The sequence below is a fragment of the Zonotrichia albicollis genome, chromosome 35, assembly GCF_047830755.1.
Source record: "Zonotrichia albicollis isolate bZonAlb1 chromosome 35, bZonAlb1.hap1, whole genome shotgun sequence".
NCBI lineage: Eukaryota > Metazoa > Chordata > Aves > Passeriformes > Passerellidae > Zonotrichia > Zonotrichia albicollis.
The window spans coordinates 3,513,312-3,533,251 of NC_133853.1; the positions used below are offsets into that span (position 1 = coordinate 3,513,312).

A 19,940-nucleotide genomic window follows, 5' to 3' on the forward strand; every position below is an offset into this window, starting at 1 on the left:
CCCCGCCCTCTCCCCGCCCTGCCCCGCCCTCTCCCAGTCCTGCCCCGCCCCCATCCCCGCCCAGACCCCGCCTCCTCCCGCCCAGACCCCGCCCCCTCCTGGCACCGCCTCCTTCGCCTCTCCCGCCCCCTCTGCCGGGACACCGATGTCACCTCCGCTTTGACCAATCACAGACGTTATTTCAGGCGTGGGCGTGTCAGGCCGGGATTGCCGGGGATTTCCGCGCGCGCGTTCCGGGAAACGGCGGCGGCTGCCGGGAAGGGACCGGGGCGGCATCGGGACCACACCGGGACCACACCGGGACCACACCGGGACCGTCCGAGGGCGGCACGGTCCGGACCGGCACACGCTGCGAGCAGCACCGGGGCCCGCACGGGCCCCCGGGACTGCCTGGAACCACCGGCGGGAAGAACCGGGAGCAGGAGCGGGAGCCAGCAGGACAGACCGAGACCCACCGGCCACAGCAGAACCCACCGGTCCCCGTGTCCCCGATGCTGTCTCCCCCATTCGCCGGCTCCTGGCCCTGCTGGGCCCCGAGCGCGGGCGATTGACGCTGGTGGGGAGCTGATGTCGGCTTCGGCTCTCGGTACGGGGGGACCCCGACCGGGGGGGTAGGAGCCCTTTGAGGGGCTTTGGGATCTGATTTGTGGGTTTGGACATAACGGGACCCCTTTGAGGGGCTTTGCGATCTGATTTGAAGGATTTGGACATAGCAGGACCCCTTTGAGGGGCTTTGCGATCTGATTTGAAGGCTTTTTGGACACAACTGGAGGGGGACAGGATGCCGTGGGGGTTTGCAAGGCCAATTTGAGGGGTCAGGACCCAATTTGGGGGAGGCAGAATCTGATTTGAGCGAGGTCAGAAACCAATTTGAGGGGTCAGGACCCAATTTAGAAGTTTTGAGCACCCGGTTTGGGGAATCAGGATCCAGTTTTGGGACTCGATACGCAATTTTGGGAATGGTCAGGATCGATTTGAGGGGATTTGGGACCCAGTGTGGAGGGTTTGGATATAACAGGACCCCTTTGAGGGGATTTGGGATCCGATTTGTGGGTTTGGACATGACTGGGGAGGGGGGCAGGACCGCATGGGGGGTTGCAAGGCCAATTTGAGTGGTCAGGACCCAATTTAGAGGCTTTGAGCACCCAGTTTGGGAAATCAGGATCTGATTTTCGGGCTCAACACACAATTTTGGCAGCGGTCAGGATACGATTTCCAGTCCTCTTCCCGCAATTCAGGGGTCACCACGCACCGTGGTGAGGCTGATGCTGTGTCCCCGCCGGGGAGGACCGTGCTTCACGGGCCGTGTCACCGAGCGGGTGGCACAGGAGGAGGGCGCCTCAGGCGCCGTGTGGCCCCTGGGGCTGGGTAGGGGGGTGACACCGGGTGAAATACACACGGCAGGAGACTTTTTCTCCTTTTTAATGCCTTTATTAAAAGCGATCAGCTCAAGGTTGGGAAGCTCGATGGGTCCGAAACTGCTCCCAGGGTGACGAGGAGGAGGAGGAAAGTGCAGCTTTGTCCACTAAAGGGCAGAGCTGGGGGTCCCGCCTGTGACGGTGTTCACGGGGGTTCTTGGATGAGGGAAGAGACGAGGATCTGACTCCATGTTTCAGAAGGCTTCATTTATTATTTTTTGACATATATTATATTAAAACTATACTAAAAGTATAGAAGACAAGGTTTCATCACAAGGCTAGCTAAGAATAGAATAGGAAAGAATGATAACAAGGGTTTGTGTCTCGGACTCTCTGTCTAAGCTACCTGACTGTGATTGGCCATTAATTAGAAACAACCACATGAGACCAATCACAGATGCACCTGTTGCATTCCACAGCAGCAGATAATCCATGTTTACATTTTGTTCCTGAAGCCTCTCTCAGCTTCTCAGGAGGAAAAATCCCGAGGAAAGGATTTTTCATGAAAAGATGTCTGCGACACTTCACCTTGGCAGCAACTGGTATAACTGGTTCACTCTGCAACCCTTTTTTCCCCCAAAAATTGGCAGATTTTTTATTTATAGCACCCCTGACCCCTCTGTCCATCCCCGCAGTGCCATCGCCGAGCTGGGCTGTGACAGCCTGGCAGCTGAGGTCTTTGCTCAGGGTGAGAGGCCACAAAGGTTCTCAGCATCTCTGCAGGCTCGGTACTTTGTTCCTCACCTCCAGACATCACTCTGATCTCTTAATTCCGTATTGTCTCGTTGTTTTTGGGGTTTTTTCGGTAAGTTTGGTGGGTTTGCTTCCCATGGCAGGCTGGTCCCGAGGTTATTTTGCATTTTCTCTGATGCCCCCATGTCCCGTCCTCTCGCTGTTTGCAGAGAAGGGCCATCAATTCAGCCTCAGGCAGGGCCGTGCCGATACAAAAGGAGCGATTGACTAAAACGACTGGTGATTATAATCACAGACAGGTGGAACTTCACTGTGACCGTGTTCACAGGGGTTCTTGGATTGGGGAAGAGACGAACATCTGACTCCATGTTTCAGAAGGCTTCATTTATTATTTTATGATGTATATTACATTAAAACTATACTAAAAGAACAGAAGAAAGGATTTCATCAGAAGGCTAGCTAGGAGTAGAATAGGAAAGAATGATAACAAAGGTTTGTGGCTCAGACAGAGAAAGAGAGCCAGCTGACTGTGATTGGCCATTAATTAGAAACAACCACATGAGACCAATCCCAGATGCACCTGTTGCGTTCCACAGCAGCAAATAATGTCAATGTTTACATTTTGTTCCTGAGGCCTCTCAGGAGGAAAAATCCTGAGGAAAGGATTTTTCAGGAGAGATGTCTGTGACAGCCTGACTGCCTGTTCTGACAAAAGCCTGTGCTCTAAGAAACTGCTGCAGCCAAAGACAGAGATGAAGGGGGGGCCCTTGAACTCTGAAACAGAGAGAGAGGCTGCTGTGGAAAGCAGGGTCAGAATGACCCCAGGAATTCTTTCTGATAAAGAAGAATTCACAGGAAATGTAACAGGAAATCAGTAGAATGAATGTGTATGAACCTGTTGTGAAATGGCGTGCAGATGTATTTGAGAGGGAGCTATGTGACTCTGTTCTCAGGGGTCCAGGGATGAGGGAAGAGATGAGGATCTGACTCCGTGTTTCAGGAGGCTTGATTTATTATTTTATGACATATATTATATTAAAACTGAGCAGCCCAGCTTCTGACCAGGCATTATTTCTTCTCAACAGCCCATTATCAGTCCAGGCATTATTGATCCTGAGCAGCCCAGCTTCTGTCCAGGATTATTGATCCTGAGCAGCCCAGCTTCTGTCCAGGGATTATTGATCCTGAGCAGCCCAATTTCTGTCCAGGATTATTGATCCTGAGCTACCCAATTTCTGTCCCAGGATTATTGATCCTGAGCTACCCAATTTCTGTCCAGGGATTATTTCTCCTGAGCAGCCCATCTTCTGTCCAGGATTATTGATCCCTTACTTGCAGGGTTCCTGCACACCCCAACACTCCTCAGGTGATTTGGCACCACAGTAGCCCCCGGATGCAGGGACATTTCTCCATCACATTTAAAAGAAAAGTTCAGGTGGGTTTTCCAATGAGCAATGTGGATTTCCCTGGAGTTCAGCAGCCAGGATCACACACCCCAGAACCAGAGCTTCTGTATCCCTATGGAAAGGTGGTGGCACAGGGAGTATCTGCTCTGCTGCTCACAAACAGCTGCAGCTGCTTTGGGTGCCTGAACATCTGCAGGGACAACTGCACCCAGCTGTTCCTGCTGCAGGGAGCGATTTTGGGAAAACACGGGCGGGACTGAGATGCTGGTCCCAGGTGCCTTCTAGAGCAGTATCAATAATCTTTCTGGAAGGAATGAGCTCCTGAGATTTGTTTTGCATTCTTTTATAGAAGAAAAGAAATTTATTAAGCTGTTGGTTTGTCCAGTGTCACTGGAGAGGTGGCACTTTCAGCCTCCAATCCATGGTCACTTTTAAAAACCTATAAATGTTAGAGTCAGAAAATAAACTTGCTTTTCCTTCCCCTTCAGAATCCCTGAAAAGAACTGCTGCACCTCACCTGCACCTGGGCGCTGGGCCCCAGCTCCTGAGGGCAGCATCACCTCCCTGCTCACCTGTGGCACAGGTACCAGCTGGGGAGGGAAAGAGATGGGGCTGGGTGATCCCAGCGACAAAATATACCTATGCCTGCTTTTAATGTAGGAATTGGTGTTAAAATGTGAAAAACGCCAATCACGTGTTTTTAAAATTTCAAAAAGTTGAATGATAATGAAATGGTTTAAAAATAGCAATATAATTAGAGTAATAATAATTTGGACAATTTGGATTAGGACAATACGAGACAATAGAAGCAAAGAGTTATGCACGTCCGGGTACCTTTTTCTGGGCAAAATAAGCCTGATAGAGGACACACATTAACAAGGGATTAACCCTTAAAAAACAATAACCTCTTGCATATTCACACACCTCATACATGATGCATAAATTCCATTCAAACACAGGATTCTGTCTGGTCAGTGTAAGCTTCTTCCTTTGAATCCTGACGGCTTCTTCCCGAGTCAGGCGGGAAGAAGTTCGTTTCTTCTGATAAGAGACCAAGAAATTCTCTTTCTCTGAAAGATTTAGGTGTCCTGTGGCTACTGACTGGTGTGAGTCCTTTCTTTAAAAAAAAAAAGTATCTTAGATAGCATAGTTTCTATTTTAACATTTTGTTACAACCTCCAACTAGATTTAACACACTACTTTAGAAAACGAATGCAGCATCACTTTCTAACTTAACACATAAAGTATTCGTTGGAATATCTGCCAAAAGCCAATGAGAAACCGCGCGTTATTCAAAATGCCCATTGCGGTGGGCGGAAGGCGCTGATTGGGGCCGGGGCAGGCGGAGGCGGCTGCGGGCGGGTCCCATTGCCGGCCCGGCCCTGCCCGTTCCGGCCGCGTGTCCCTGGCAGCGGAGCGGCGGCGGCAGCGGGTGCGCGGTGCGGGCCGGGCCCGGGGCTGGCGGGGCCGGGCCGATCAGCGGTGCCCGAGCGGGGCCGGTGCAGGGCCGGGCCGATCCGCGGTACCCGAGTGGGGACGGGGCAGGGCCGGGCAGATCCGCGGTACCCGAGTGGGGCCAGGCATAGCCGGGCAGATCCGCGGTACCCGAGTGGGGCCGGGCATAGCCGGGCAGATCCACGGTGGCCGAGCGGGACTGGGGGGGCCGGTGTAGGGCCGGGCCGATCCGCGGTGCCCGAGCGGTCGCTGCCCCGAGCGCGGTTCCCCGAAGGGCGCTGAGGCCCAGGGCTCCGGGCCGGGCCCGGCCAGGCGGCGGAGGGCCGAGGGCGCTGAGGGCCGAGGGCGCTGAGGGCGATGGCGGCGGCGCCGAGCCGGGGCCGCGGGAAGGGCCGGGCCGGGGCGGCTCTGCCCGGTGGGGTTTGCTGCCAACAGCGGCACCGGCTCCAGCGCCGGGCCAAGGGCTGCTGTGGCGGGGCCCGGCTGCAGCCGCAGAGAGCGGCCCTGGGCGCTGGGAACGGCGGCTCCGGCCTGGGAGGGCCCCAGGAGGAGGAGGAGGAGGCGGTGGCCGGGCCCGGGATGAGCGCTGGCATGTATTATCTGAGCGGCGCTGATGTCTCTCACGCTTTAGCTCTAGAATTACTCTGAGGCCCGGCCAGCCCCCGATCCCTCTGGCAGTGCAGCTTTTCCCTCTGCTGGCATCGAGTGCTCAGGCCAGGCTGGGACCCAGCTTGGGGAGAGGGCTCTGAGGCAGAGGGGGAATTTTCCATAGGAGAAATCCATTGGGATTGAGCTGAAATGTGCATCTGTGAGCTCAGTCTGCAGCTTGCTGTTTAGTCTGACTGCCTTCATCTTCATCTTCTTCCTCTGAATCCTTCACGGCCGAGTGAGGCAGGAAACAGATCGTTTCTCCTGATAAGACAGCAATAAATTCTCTTTTTCTGAAACACTTAGATGTCCTGTGGCTATCTCAGTGCAAGTCCTTTCTTTCTAAAAAAAGTATTCTACATAGCAGAGTTTTTTTTACCATTGTTGTAACTGAAAACTATAGTTAACACACGATTTAAGAACATTAATACAGCATAACTTTTTAAAACAACACAGGTAATATTCATTTGAATATTTGCAAAAAGCCAATCATAAAATACGCATTTTTAATGAAAATTTTTCCCCATGGTTTGGTCACAGCTGTGCTGAGGAGCAGGAAGACCCACGGCCACATGAGGGAGACCCGTGGAGAAGCCTTGGTGCCCAGAGGGGATCCTGACCAGCGGCCTGGAGAGCTGCAGGTGAGAGAAAGAGATGAAAATTCAACATCTCTCAGAGCCCTTGGGCACGGACACACCGGGCACGGGCTGTTCACTCCTTTTCCCTCTGCTGGCATCGAGTGCTCAGGCCAGGCTGGGACCGCTCTGAGGCAAGGGCTCTGAGGCAGAGGGGGGATTTTCCAGAGTAGAAATCCATTTGGACCGAGGTGAAGTGTGCATCTGTGAGCTCAGTCTGCAGCTTGCTGTTCAGTCTGACTGCCTGTTCTCACCAAAGCCTGTGCTCTAGGAAACTGCTTCAGCCAAGGACAGAGAGAAGGGGGTCCTTTGGACTCTAAAACAGAGAGAGAGGCTGCTGTGGAAAGCAGGGTCAAAATAAGGCCGAAAAGGGACACAGGTCAACAGAGGATTAACCCTTAAAAACAACAGCCTGTTGCACATTTATACATCTCATTCATGATGCATAAATTCAATTCAAGCACAGGATTCTGTCTGGTCAGTGTAAGCTTCATCCTCTGAATCCTGATGGCTGAGTGAGGCGGGAAGAAGGAAGTTCATTTCTCCTGATAATGGGGCAATAAATTCTCTTTCTCTCTAGGGTTTAGGTGTCCTGTGGCTGCTGACTGTGTGAGTCCTTTCTTTTTAAAAAAACAAGTATCTTAGATAACATAGTTTCTATTTTAACAGTTTGTCACAACCTCCAACTAGATTTAACACACTACTTAAGAAAACCAACGCAGCATCACTTTCTAACGTAACACATAAAGTATTGGTTTGAATATCTGCGAAAAGCCAATGAGAAACCGCGCGTTATTCAAAATGCCCATTGCGGTGGGCGGAAGGCGCTGATTGGGGCCGGGGCAGGCGGAGGCGGCTGCGGGCGGGTCCCATTGCCGGCCCGGCCCTGCCCGTTCCGGCCGCGTGTCCCTGGCAGCGGAGCGGCGGCGGCAGCGGGTGCGTGGTGCGGGCCGGGCCCGGTGCTGGGGGGGCCGGGCCGATCCGCGGTGCCCGAGCGGGGCTGGGGGGGCCGGTGCAGGGCCGGGCCGATCCGCGGTGCCCGAGCGGTCGCTGCCCCGAGTGCGGTGCCCCGAAGGGCGCTGAGGCCCAGGGCTCCGGGCCGGGCCCGGCCAGGCGGCGGAGGGCCGAGGGCGCTGAGGGCCGAGGGCGCTGAGGGCGATGGCGGCGGCGCCGAGCCGGGGCCGCGGGAAGGGCCGGGCCGGGGCGGCTCTGCCCGGGGGGGATTTGCTGCCAACAGCGGCACCGGCTCCAGCGCCGGGCCAAGGGCTGCTGTGGCGGGGCCCGGCTGCAGCCGCAGAGAGCGGCCCTGGGCGCTGGGAACGGCGGCTCCGGCCTGGGAGGGCTCCAGGAGGAGGAGGAGGAGGAGGCGGTGGCCGGGCCGGGGATGAGCGCTGGCATGTATTATCTGAGTGGCGCTGATGTCTCTCACGCTTTAGCTCTAGAATTACTCTGAGGCCCGGCCAGCCCCCGATCCCTCTGGCAGTGCAGCTTTTCCCTCTGCCGGCATCGAGTGCTCAGGCCAGGCTGGGACCCAGCTTGGGGAGAGGGCTCTGAGGCAGAGGGGGAATTTTCCATAGGAGAAATCCATTGGGATTGAGGTGAAGTGTGCATCTGTGAGTTTAGTCTGCAGCTTGTTGTTTAGTCTGACTGCCTTCATCTTCATCTTCTTCCTCTGAATCCTTCACGGCCGAGTGAGGCAGGAAACAGATCGTTTCTCCTGATAAGACAGCAATAAATTCTCTTTCTCTGAAAGATTTAGATGTCGTGTGGCTATCTCAGTGCAAGTCCTTTCTTTTTAAAAAAGGTATTCTACATAGCAGCGTTTCTATTTTACCATTGTTGTAACTGAAAACTATAGTTAACACACGATTTAAGAACATTATTACAGCATAACTTTTTAAAACAACACAGGTAATATTCATTTGAATATTTGCAAAAAGCCAATCATAAAATACGCATTTTTAATGAAAATTTTTCCCCATGGTTTGGTCACAGCTGTGCTGAGGAGCAGGAAGACCCACGGCCACATGAGGGAGACCCGTGGAGAAGCCTTGGTGCCCAGAGGGGACCCTGACCAGCGGCCTGGAGAGCTGCAGGTGAGAGAAAGAGATGAAAATTCAACATCTCTCAGAGCCCTTGGGCACGGACACACCGGGCACGGGCTGTTCACTCCTTTTCCCTCTGCTGGCATCGAGTGCTCAGGCCAGGCTGGGACCGCTTTGAGGCAAGGGCTCTGAGGCAGAGGGGGGATTTTCCAGAGTAGAAATCCATTTGGACCGAGGTGAAGTGTGCATCTGTGAGCTCAGTCTGCAGCTTGCTGTTCAGTCTGACTGCCTGTTCTCACCAAAGCCTGTGCTCTAGGAAACTGCTTCAGCCAAGGACAGAGAGAAGGGGGTCCTTTGGACTCTAAAACAGAGAGAGAGGCTGCTGTGGAAAGCAGGGTCAAAATAAGGCCGAAAAGGGACACAGGTCAACAGAGGATTAACCCTTAAAAACAACAGCCTGTTGCATATTTATACATCTCATACATGATGCATAAATTCAATTCAAACACAGGATTCTATGTGGTCAGTGTCAGCTTCATCCTCTGAATCCTGATGGCTGAGTGAGGCGGGAAGAAGTTCATTTCTCCTGATAATGGGGCAATAAATTCTCTTTCTCTCTAAGGTTTAGGTGTCCTGTGGCTGCTGACTGGTGTGAGTCCTTTCTTTTTTAAAAAAAAAAGTATCCTTCATAGCATAGTTTCTATTTTAACATTTTGTTACAACCTACAACTATATTTAACACACTACTTAAGAAAACGAATGCAGCATCACTTTCTAACGTAACACATAAAGTATTGGTTTGAATATCTGCGAAAAGCCAATGAGAAACCGCGCGTTATTCAAAATGCCCATTGCGGTGGGCGGAAGGCGCTGATTGGGGCCGGGGCAGGCGGAGGCGGCTGCGGGCGGGTCCCATTGCCGGCCCGGCCCTGCCCGTTCCGGCCGCGTGTCCCTGGCAGCGGAGCGGCGGCGGCAGCGGGTGCGCGGTGCGGGCCGGGCCCGGTGCTGGGGGGGCCGGGCCGATCAGCGGTGCCCGAGCGGGGCCGGTGCAGGGCCGGGCCGATCCGCGGTACCCGAGTGGGGACGGGGCAGGGCCGGGCAGATCCGCGGTACCCGAGTGGGGCCAGGCATAGCCGGGCAGATCCGCGGTACCCGAGTGGGGCCGGGCATAGCCGGGCAGATCCACGGTGGCCGAGCGGGACTGGGGGGGCCGGTGTAGGGCCGGGCCGATCCGCGGTGCCCGAGCGGTCGCTGCCCCGAGCGCGGTTCCCCGAAGGGCGCTGAGGCCCAGGGCTCCGGGCCGGGCCCGGCCAGGCGGCGGAGGGCCGAGGGCGCTGAGGGCCGAGGGCGCTGAGGGCGATGGCGGCGGCGCCGAGCCGGGGCCGCGGGAAGGGCCGGGCCGGGGCGGCTCTGCCCGGTGGGGTTTGCTGCCAACAGCGGCACCGGCTCCAGCGCCGGGCCAAGGGCTGCTGTGGCGGGGCCCGGCTGCAGCCGCAGAGAGCGGCCCTGGGCGCTGGGAACGGCGGCTCCGGCCTGGGAGGGCCCCAGGAGGAGGAGGAGGAGGCGGTGGCCGGGCCCGGGATGAGCGCTGGCATGTATTATCTGAGCGGCGCTGATGTCTCTCACGCTTTAGCTCTAGAATTACTCTGAGGCCCGGCCAGCCCCCGATCCCTCTGGCAGTGCAGCTTTTCCCTCTGCTGGCATCGAGTGCTCAGGCCAGGCTGGGACCCAGCTTGGGGAGAGGGCTCTGAGGCAGAGGGGGAATTTTCCATAGGAGAAATCCATTGGGATTGAGCTGAAATGTGCATCTGTGAGCTCAGTCTGCAGCTTGCTGTTTAGTCTGACTGCCTTCATCTTCATCTTCTTCCTCTGAATCCTTCACGGCCGAGTGAGGCAGGAAACAGATCGTTTCTCCTGATAAGACAGCAATAAATTCTCTTTTTCTGAAACACTTAGATGTCCTGTGGCTATCTCAGTGCAAGTCCTTTCTTTCTAAAAAAAGTATTCTACATAGCAGAGTTTTTTTTACCATTGTTGTAACTGAAAACTATAGTTAACACACGATTTAAGAACATTAATACAGCATAACTTTTTAAAACAACACAGGTAATATTCATTTGAATATTTGCAAAAAGCCAATCATAAAATACGCATTTTTAATGAAAATTTTTCCCCATGGTTTGGTCACAGCTGTGCTGAGGAGCAGGAAGACCCACGGCCACATGAGGGAGACCCGTGGAGAAGCCTTGGTGCCCAGAGGGGATCCTGACCAGCGGCCTGGAGAGCTGCAGGTGAGAGAAAGAGATGAAAATTCAACATCTCTCAGAGCCCTTGGGCACGGACACACCGGGCACGGGCTGTTCACTCCTTTTCCCTCTGCTGGCATCGAGTGCTCAGGCCAGGCTGGGACCGCTCTGAGGCAAGGGCTCTGAGGCAGAGGGGGGATTTTCCAGAGTAGAAATCCATTTGGACCGAGGTGAAGTGTGCATCTGTGAGCTCAGTCTGCAGCTTGCTGTTCAGTCTGACTGCCTGTTCTCACCAAAGCCTGTGCTCTAGGAAACTGCTTCAGCCAAGGACAGAGAGAAGGGGGTCCTTTGGACTCTAAAACAGAGAGAGAGGCTGCTGTGGAAAGCAGGGTCAAAATAAGGCCGAAAAGGGACACAGGTCAACAGAGGATTAACCCTTAAAAACAACAGCCTGTTGCACATTTATACATCTCATACATGATGCATAAATTCAATTCAAGTACAGGATTCTTTCTGGTCAGTGTCAGCTTCTTCCTCTGAATCCTGATGGCTGAGTGAGGCGGGAAGAAGTCCATTTCTCCTGATAATGGGACAATAAATTCTCTTTCTCTCTAGGGTGTAGGTGTCCTTTGGCTGCTGACAGGTGTGAGTCCTTTCTTTAAAAAAGAAAAGTATCTTAGATAGCATAGTTTCTATTTTCACAGTTCGTTGCAACCTACAACTAGATTTAACACACTACTTAAGAAAACGAATGCAGCATCACTTTCTAACGTAACACATAAAGTATTCGTTTGAATATCTGCGAAAATCCTGTCAGAAACCGCGCGTTATTCAGAATGCCCATTGCGGTGGGCGGAAGGCGCTGATTGGGGCCGGGGCAGGCGGAGGCGGCTGCGGGCGGGTCCCATTGCCGGCCCGGCCCTGCCCGTTCCGGCCGCGTGTCCCTGGCAGCGGAGCGGCGGCGGCAGCGGGTGCGTGGTGCGGGCCGGGCCCGGTGCTGGGGGGGCCGGGCCGATCCGCGGTGCCCGAGCGGGGCTGGGGGGGCCGGTGCAGGGCCGGGCCGATCCGCGGTGCCCGAGCGGTCGCTGCCCCGAGTGCGGTGCCCCGAAGGGCGCTGAGGCCCAGGGCTCCGGGCCGGGCCCGGCCAGGCGGCGGAGGGCCGAGGGCGCTGAGGGCCGAGGGCGCTGAGGGCGATGGCGGCGGCGCCGAGCCGGGGCCGCGGGAAGGGCCGGGCCGGGGCGGCTCTGCCCGGGGGGGATTTGCTGCCAACAGCGGCACCGGCTCCAGCGCCGGGCCAAGGGCTGCTGTGGCGGGGCCCGGCTGCAGCCGCAGAGAGCGGCCCTGGGCGCTGGGAACGGCGGCTCCGGCCTGGGAGGGCTCCAGGAGGAGGAGGAGGAGGAGGCGGTGGCCGGGCCGGGGATGAGCGCTGGCATGTATTATCTGAGTGGCGCTGATGTCTCTCACGCTTTAGCTCTAGAATTACTCTGAGGCCCGGCCAGCCCCCGATCCCTCTGGCAGTGCAGCTTTTCCCTCTGCCGGCATCGAGTGCTCAGGCCAGGCTGGGACCCAGCTTGGGGAGAGGGCTCTGAGGCAGAGGGGGAATTTTCCATAGGAGAAATCCATTGGGATTGAGGTGAAGTGTGCATCTGTGAGTTTAGTCTGCAGCTTGTTGTTTAGTCTGACTGCCTTCATCTTCATCTTCTTCCTCTGAATCCTTCACGGCCGAGTGAGGCAGGAAACAGATCGTTTCTCCTGATAAGACAGCAATAAATTCTCTTTCTCTGAAAGATTTAGATGTCGTGTGGCTATCTCAGTGCAAGTCCTTTCTTTTTAAAAAAGGTATTCTACATAGCAGCGTTTCTATTTTACCATTGTTGTAACTGAAAACTATAGTTAACACACGATTTAAGAACATTATTACAGCATAACTTTTTAAAACAACACAGGTAATATTCATTTGAATATTTGCAAAAAGCCAATCATAAAATACGCATTTTTAATGAAAATTTTTCCCCATGGTTTGGTCACAGCTGTGCTGAGGAGCAGGAAGACCCACGGCCACATGAGGGAGACCCGTGGAGAAGCCTTGGTGCCCAGAGGGGACCCTGACCAGCGGCCTGGAGAGCTGCAGGTGAGAGAAAGAGATGAAAATTCAACATCTCTCAGAGCCCTTGGGCACGGACACACCGGGCACGGGCTGTTCACTCCTTTTCCCTCTGCTGGCATCGAGTGCTCAGGCCAGGCTGGGACCGCTTTGAGGCAAGGGCTCTGAGGCAGAGGGGGGATTTTCCAGAGTAGAAATCCATTTGGACCGAGGTGAAGTGTGCATCTGTGAGCTCAGTCTGCAGCTTGCTGTTCAGTCTGACTGCCTGTTCTCACCAAAGCCTGTGCTCTAGGAAACTGCTTCAGCCAAGGACAGAGAGAAGGGGGTCCTTTGGACTCTAAAACAGAGAGAGAGGCTGCTGTGGAAAGCAGGGTCAAAATAAGGCCGAAAAGGGACACAGGTCAACAGAGGATTAACCCTTAAAAACAACAGCCTGTTGCATATTTATACATCTCATACATGATGCATAAATTCAATTCAAACACAGGATTCTATGTGGTCAGTGTCAGCTTCATCCTCTGAATCCTGATGGCTGAGTGAGGCGGGAAGAAGTTCATTTCTCCTGATAATGGGGCAATAAATTCTCTTTCTCTCTAAGGTTTAGGTGTCCTGTGGCTGCTGACTGGTGTGAGTCCTTTCTTTTTTAAAAAAAAAAGTATCCTTCATAGCATAGTTTCTATTTTAACATTTTGTTACAACCTACAACTATATTTAACACACTACTTAAGAAAACGAATGCAGCATCACTTTCTAACGTAACACATAAAGTATTGGTTTGAATATCTGCGAAAAGCCAATGAGAAACCGCGCGTTATTCAAAATGCCCATTGCGGTGGGCGGAAGGCGCTGATTGGGGCCGGGGCAGGCGGAGGCGGCTGCGGGCGGGTCCCATTGCCGGCCCGGCCCTGCCCGTTCCGGCCGCGTGTCCCTGGCAGCGGAGCGGCGGCGGCAGCGGGTGCGCGGTGCGGGCCGGGCCCGGTGCTGGGGGGGCCGGGCCGATCCGCGGTGCCCGAGCGGGGCTGGGGGGGCCGGTGCAGGGCCGGGCCGATCCGCGGTACCCGAGCGGGGCCGGTGCAGGGCCGGGCCGATCCGCGGTACCCGAGTGGGGCCGGGGCAGGGCCGGGCAGATCCGCGGTACCCGAGTGGGGCCGGGGCAGGGCCGGGCAGATCCGCGGTACCCGAGCGGTCATTGCCCCGAGCGCGCTCCCCAAAGGGCGCTGAGGCCCAGGGCTCCAGGCCGGGCCCGGCCAGGCGGCGGAGGGCCGAGGGCGCTGAGGGCCGTGGGCGCTGAGGGCGATGGCGGCGGCGCCGAGCCGGGGCCGCGGGAAGGGCCGGGCCGGGGCGGCTCTGCCCGGGGGGGATTTGCTGCCAACAGCGGCACCGGCTCCAGCGCCGGGCCAAGGGCTGCTGTGGCGGGGCCCGGCTGCAGCCGCAGAGAGCGGCCCTGGGCGCTGGGAACGGCGGCTCCGGCCTGGGAGGGCTCCAGGAGTAGGAGGAGGCGGTGGCCGGGCCCGGGATGAGCGCTGGCATGTATTATCTGAGCGGCGCTGATGTCTCTCACGCTTTAGCTCTAGAATTACTCTGAGGCCCGGCCAGCCCCCGCTCCCTCTGGCAGTGCAGCTTTTCCCTCTGCTGGCATCGAGTGCTCAGGCCAGGCTGGGACCCAGCTTGGGGAGAGGGCTCTGAGGCAGAGGGGGAATTTTCCAGAGGAGAAATCCATTTGGACTGAGGTGAAATGTACATCTATGAGTTCAGTCTGCAGCTTGTTGTTCAGTCTGACTGTGACGGTGTTCACAGGGGTCCAAGGATGAGGGAAGAGACAAGGCTCTGGCTCCATGTTTCAGAAGGCTTGATTTAATTTTTTTTGACATAGATTATATTAAAACTATACTAAAAGAAAGGAAGAGAGCATTTCATCAGAAGGCTAGCTAAGAATAGCAAAAGGAATGATAACAAAGGTTTGTGGCTCAGACTCTCTGTCCGAGCCAGCTGACTGTGATTCACCTTTAATTAGAAACATCCACATGAGATCAATCCCAGATGCACCTGTTGCATTCCACAGCAGCAGATAACCATTGTTTACATTTTGTTCCTGAGGCCTCTCTCAGCTTCTCGGGAGGAAAAATCCTAAGGAAAGCATTTTCCATGAAAGATGTCTGTGACACTTATGCATAGTAAACTTTTTTCCCGAATAAGTTTCCATATTCCAAGAGCTGTTTAGCTTGGGTCCTCCTCAGTTCCACCTTTTTAGAGCATGTGTATTCCTTGGTTGTGGTTTTGGTCCTTTCTTATCATCTTCAGTTTTGGCCGCTGCCCACACTGCCCTCAGAGGATGAGTGCTGATAGCTGGCACATCTGTACCAGGTGTCTTCATCCCGTGTTCATTGGATGTTATCCCATCCAAGCAGGCACTGTAACACCAGCACACTTATATCAGCTACATCACTATTATGTCTCAGCTTATAATTAACAACAGAAATAAAAACTGTATCCTTATAACAAAGTTATTTTAACAGCACCCTGGGGGTCGGACACCCCGATAAGGGGAACTCTGGCAGCCTGGAGATGGTGGCACCATGGACAAGGGACACCCATGGTGTGAAGAATGCATGTTTTCTGATTGACTCTGCAAATATTAAAACGAATATTATGTTATGTTAGAATGTTATGCTGTGTTGATTTTTTAATTTATTTTTTAAGAGTGTTAAATATAGTTTAGGTTATAACATAATGTTAAAGTAGAAACTGTGTATGTGAGGTATTTTTTAAAGAAAGGAATGAGATACTCGCAGCGAGATGGCAGCCACAGGACACCTTAATCTTTCAGAGAAAGAGAATTTATTGCTCTCTTATCAAGAAACTAAATGCTTCCTGCCTCCCTCAGGCCTGAAGACGCCGTCAGGATTCAGAGGAAGAAGCTGACACTGGCGAGACAGAATCCTGTGTTTGAATGGAATTTCTGCATCATGGATGAGGTGTGTGAGTATGCAACAGGTTATTGTTTTTAAGGGTTAATCCTCTGTTAACATGTGTCCTTTTTTGGGCTTATGCTGCCCAGAAAAAGGTACCTGGATGTCTGTTACTCTTTGTTTCTGTTGTGTCATATTGTCCTAAATCCTAATTGTCCAAACTACTATTGCTCTGATTATATTACTATTTTTATAACCATTTTATCACGATTAAACTTTAAAAATTTTAACAACAAGTGATTGGTGTTTTTCACCCTTGGGTACCCTGGGTGCTGAAACGGGGACCCCGCACAGGCAGCACCCCTGGGCCCCTCTGACTCACCCAGGGAGCCCTGGGAAGGAACCTCGGGGGTTGCCAGGAGCCCCAAGAGAGGGGACACCAAAACACGCTGGGGCTGCAGGAGCCCAGACAGGAGGGAGCCCCTGAACCCCAAAGTGGAGAGACCAGACAGGGGAACTCCTTGGTGGGTGTTTTCTTGCTGAATCTTGGTGGTTTGGGTTTTTTTGAGGGTGGCTGAATCCTGGTGGTCTGGAGGTTTTTATGGACATCAGACACCTGGTGAGTTCTAGAGATGGACTCAGGCAGGAGGAACAGCCTGTGCCCAAAATCCCACTCTGGCCATCCCTCATCCCCCTCTGCAGTCCTCCCTCTAACATCCCTAAGCCTCTGGGAAGAGCCCAGAGGGATGGAAGAGCCTAAAACGCTGCTGGAGTGCCTGAGCTGCTCCCTGTCGAAGGAAGGGGACCAGGACACCAGCTGGTTCATCACAGGTCCAGTTTATTCAAGAAAGTATCAAACACTTATACAGCAAATAATGAGCTTATGAATATTCTGTAAGCCAAGCAATCTGTTGGTTAAACTATACCACTAACTGTTCCTCATTCCTTAGGGGTTACATCTCTCTTTTCTCATGTCTCTTTCACTGTTTGTTATCCTACTACAGCTAGGCCCAAGGACACGCTATCTCACAGGTGCAGGACTTGGAATTAGCCATGGTTTTGTACTTTCCAGTCCTTAGCCAGCCAAACTCCCAACAGCTCCCAGCTGTGGATGTTCCTGTTCACAAACCTCTCCTGGTCAGTGCCACGGGGGGTTGGGAAGGAGTTTAGGGGATCCTGAGAGGATTGGAAGGGGTTTTGGTGGCTCTTGGCTCCATTTGTGGTGCTGGGAGGGGGTTAAGGGGGCTCTGGAGGGGTCTGTGGGAGAGTTTGGGAGTTGTGTAAGGGCTGTGTGGCTTGGAGAGAACTTGGGTGGGTCTAGGGAGAGGTGGGGAAGAGTTTTGATGGATCCTGGGGCCATTTCTATTGCACAGAGTGGTTCGGGGTGTGGGGGGCAGCAGGGATCTGTGGGGTGGTTTGATGGAGCTGCAGTGGCTGTGGGGCTGGGAGGGGGTTTTAGGGCAGCCGTGACCCCCCAGAGCTGCCCCCAGACCCTGCCCACAAGGTGCTGCTGGGGCACGGGGGCTCCATGGAGGGGTTTGTGTTCCTGGCACTGTGGGAGTGAGGGGGGATCCCCCGGGGCCGTGTGTGACCCCCCCATGCCGGTGTCACCCCCTTGTCCTCCCCTCAGGGCTCCTGCCCCAGAGGGAATTTGGGGAGGGGGCAGAGGGGGTGAGCAGAGCAGCCCCTGCTGGGGGATGGCCCCGGCCCAGCCCTTGTTCAGCACCGAGCTGTGCTGGGGCCGCAGGAGGAAGAGGCCGATGGGAAGCAGATCCTGCAGCTGGGACAGGGCTTGGGGGCAGGGCCAGGTCCTGCCCTGCACACCTGGCTCAGGTGTGACCCTGCCCCGGCAAGGGAGCGGGACATTCCCATCCCCACGGATCAGGGCTGGGAGCAGCACTTGGAGCACGGACATGGAAATACTGGGAGCTCACTGAGAGGGTGAATTATCCCCCCGGCCCTTCTCAGGCCGCCCTGCCAGCTGAGAAATGCTCCTTGGGCCTCAGCCTTGGCCAGCAGCCCCTGGGCTCAGCTCCTCTGCAGCTCATCACAAGCACTGTCTGCTCCAGGCACTGCTGCTGCCCAACCAGCTCCTGGCTTCTGTAGGAGCAGCCCTGACATCTGTTTGTGTTTCCTCAGTGGCACAACATCCCTGTTCTCACGCTGCCAAAGAAAGCTGTTGGTGCCAAGTGTGGCCAGGATGAGCCATTGCTGGGACTGAATCCCCTCTCATGGGGCCCTGCACACAGCGCTCCAAAAGGAGCCCTTGGAGCTCTCCTGGGCCAGCGACTCCCTCTGAGTGGGGCCTCTCCCAGCCGGGAACTCTCCCGTTTGCTGCACTCGGGGATCCTGAACAATGACGGAGCCTGGGCCGATCCCCCCACTCCTCCAGGCTCAGCCCTTCGCCCACTGGGGAGATGCCAAAGGATCAGCAGTGAGCATTTCCTGCCCTCAGGGGAATTTCTCACAGGTGCCTTGCACTGACTCTTTGTGTCCGTGTGCACACAGGAGTGCCTCTGCTGGGGAAATGTGGCAGAAATGCTGCTCTCTGAGGGGCTTGAGTGCCTTGGACAGCTGAGTCAGTCAGGCCTGTAGGAAAGGTTAAATCACAAGGCCTAAGTGAAGTTAAATGCTGCTGAGCTTAGTTCTTAGTTACTAAGTTGTTACCTTTAATATAAGTTATAAGCTAAGTTAAATATTGTAAAGTGTTTTTCCTCTGTTGAATTGCAAAGTCATAGGTTTAAGTTGGTTAAATGCTGTTGCACTCTGCTGTTTTGCTAAATTGTGAACCTGAGGTATCAGTTAACATTAAGGTACAAGTTAAGTCCTGTTAAGTTTGAGCTCTGTTAAGCTTTTAGGCTGTATTCCTTTTATCCTTGCCCTCACTGTGTTTGTGTCACACACACACAGGGACAGTTCTCTGTTCATTTCTGGTTGGATTGCCTGGATTTTGTTTGGTTTTGTTTTTGCTTTGTTTCCTTGCTGTGCCTGAAGTGCCCAGTCAGGAGCAGAGTGACTCTTGCCAAGGAACTTTGTGCTGCTGTCCCTTAATATTCAATCTGGTTTCTGCTGATCCCTTGCTGGGGATTTTTTCAGCGCTCTCAGCCCCTCTTTGGCAGGAGGGTGAAGGAGCCCTGCCCAGGCTCTGGCCCTGGGGGACACGGGGATGCTGCCGGGGGGTCCCTGTCCTCCTGTGCCACCCCCAGGGCCCTGGCCCCTGTCCCCGTGTCAGGCTCTGGGGTCGATCTTGTGGAACATCCTCTGGGGGAGGCTGCGGGGCTGGGGGCGGGGGGACCCGGGGGCACAGGGGACCCTGCTGTGCACGAGCAGGGTTGGACTGCTCTGGGGGGAGCTGTGAGGGGAGCTGGGGCAGAGTGACCTCCCTAGTGACCTCACACAGCCCCTGTGATGTCACACAGCCCCCTGTGATGTCACACTGCTCCTGTGATGTCACACAGATCCTGTGATGTCACACTGACCCTGTGATGTCATACAGCCCATGTGATGTCACACTGCCCCTGTGACCTCACACAGCCCCCGTGATGTCACACAGCCCATGTGATGTCACACTGACCCTGTGATGCCACACTGCTCCTGTGATGTCACACAGCTCCCCTGTGATGTCACACAGCCACCTGTGATGTCACACAGCCCCTGTGATGTCACACAGCTCCCCTGTGATGTCATACAGCTCCCCTGTGATGTCACACTGGTCCTGTGATGTCACACTGCTCCTGTGATGTCACACAGCTCCCTGTGATGTCACACAGCCACCTGTGATGTCACACAGCTCCCCTGTGATGTCACACAGCCCCTGTGATGTCACACTGCTCCCCTGTGATGTCACACTGCTCCTGTGATGTCACACTGCCCCTGTGATGTCATAGAGCTCACCTGTGATGTCACAGCCTACTGTGGAATGTCACACAGCCATCCTGTGTCACAGAGCCAACGCTGGCATATCCCTCTGTGATGTCATACAGCTGTGCTGTGATGTCACAGAAAGCTCTGTGATATCACAAAGGAACCCAATGATGTCACTGCCCTGGGATGTCACAGCCTGTTCTGTGATGTCACTCAGACACCCAGTTGTCGAAGGAAGGAGACCAGGACATCAATTGATCATCACAGGCCCCATTTTATTGATCAGTACGGCGGGTTAAATACAGTTCATAATGAACTTCATGCATATTGCAAAAGTTGAGCTCAGGATTGGTTAGTTACATATCAGCAGCTACACCTACTTCTGCATTCCTATGGTTCTACTTTTGATACTTTCTACATATTCTCAGGAGATATTCAGGAATAATCTCTACTCCCTCTCCTCATGTTGCAGCAAGGTCACTGATTGCTAACTGCTGACATCTCCTTTCAGCTTGCT

General features: G+C 54.4%; 1 long non-coding RNA gene and 5 other non-coding genes across 15 annotated transcripts; all 6 read left to right on the forward strand.

The window, feature by feature from the left end:
- The first annotated feature begins 170 nt into the window (after window positions 1–170).
- Window positions 171–18,848, forward strand: LOC141726480 (uncharacterized). 10 transcript variants are annotated; one of them, XR_012577680.1, is made up of 11 exons: window positions 171–586; window positions 1,874–4,949; window positions 6,161–6,261; window positions 6,836–7,191; window positions 8,251–8,351; window positions 8,812–9,279; window positions 10,491–11,517; window positions 12,577–12,677; window positions 15,535–15,625; window positions 16,564–16,696; window positions 17,699–18,848. It is a non-coding gene; the product is annotated as an uncharacterized LOC141726480 (long non-coding RNA). The 10 variants fall into 10 exon arrangements; XR_012577684.1 differs by lacking the exon at window positions 171–586 and adding an exon at window positions 13,138–13,605 and having other exon boundaries at window positions 3,889–4,949; window positions 17,699–18,837; XR_012577686.1 differs by lacking the exon at window positions 1,874–4,949 and having other exon boundaries at window positions 17,699–18,835.
- On the forward strand, window positions 5,544–5,626 carry LOC141726509 (small nucleolar RNA SNORD45). The gene has a single exon (XR_012577702.1). It is a non-coding gene; the product is annotated as a small nucleolar RNA SNORD45 (small nucleolar RNA).
- On the forward strand, window positions 7,632–7,714 carry LOC141726507 (small nucleolar RNA SNORD45). Its single transcript, XR_012577700.1, has one exon. It is a non-coding gene; the product is annotated as a small nucleolar RNA SNORD45 (small nucleolar RNA).
- LOC141726510 (small nucleolar RNA SNORD45) lies at window positions 9,874–9,956 on the forward strand. Its single transcript, XR_012577703.1, has one exon. It is a non-coding gene; the product is annotated as a small nucleolar RNA SNORD45 (small nucleolar RNA).
- LOC141726508 (small nucleolar RNA SNORD45) lies at window positions 11,958–12,040 on the forward strand. Its single transcript, XR_012577701.1, has one exon. It is a non-coding gene; the product is annotated as a small nucleolar RNA SNORD45 (small nucleolar RNA).
- Window positions 14,159–14,241, forward strand: LOC141726506 (small nucleolar RNA SNORD45). Its single transcript, XR_012577699.1, has one exon. It is a non-coding gene; the product is annotated as a small nucleolar RNA SNORD45 (small nucleolar RNA).
- Window positions 18,849–19,940: the final 1,092 nt, after the last annotated feature.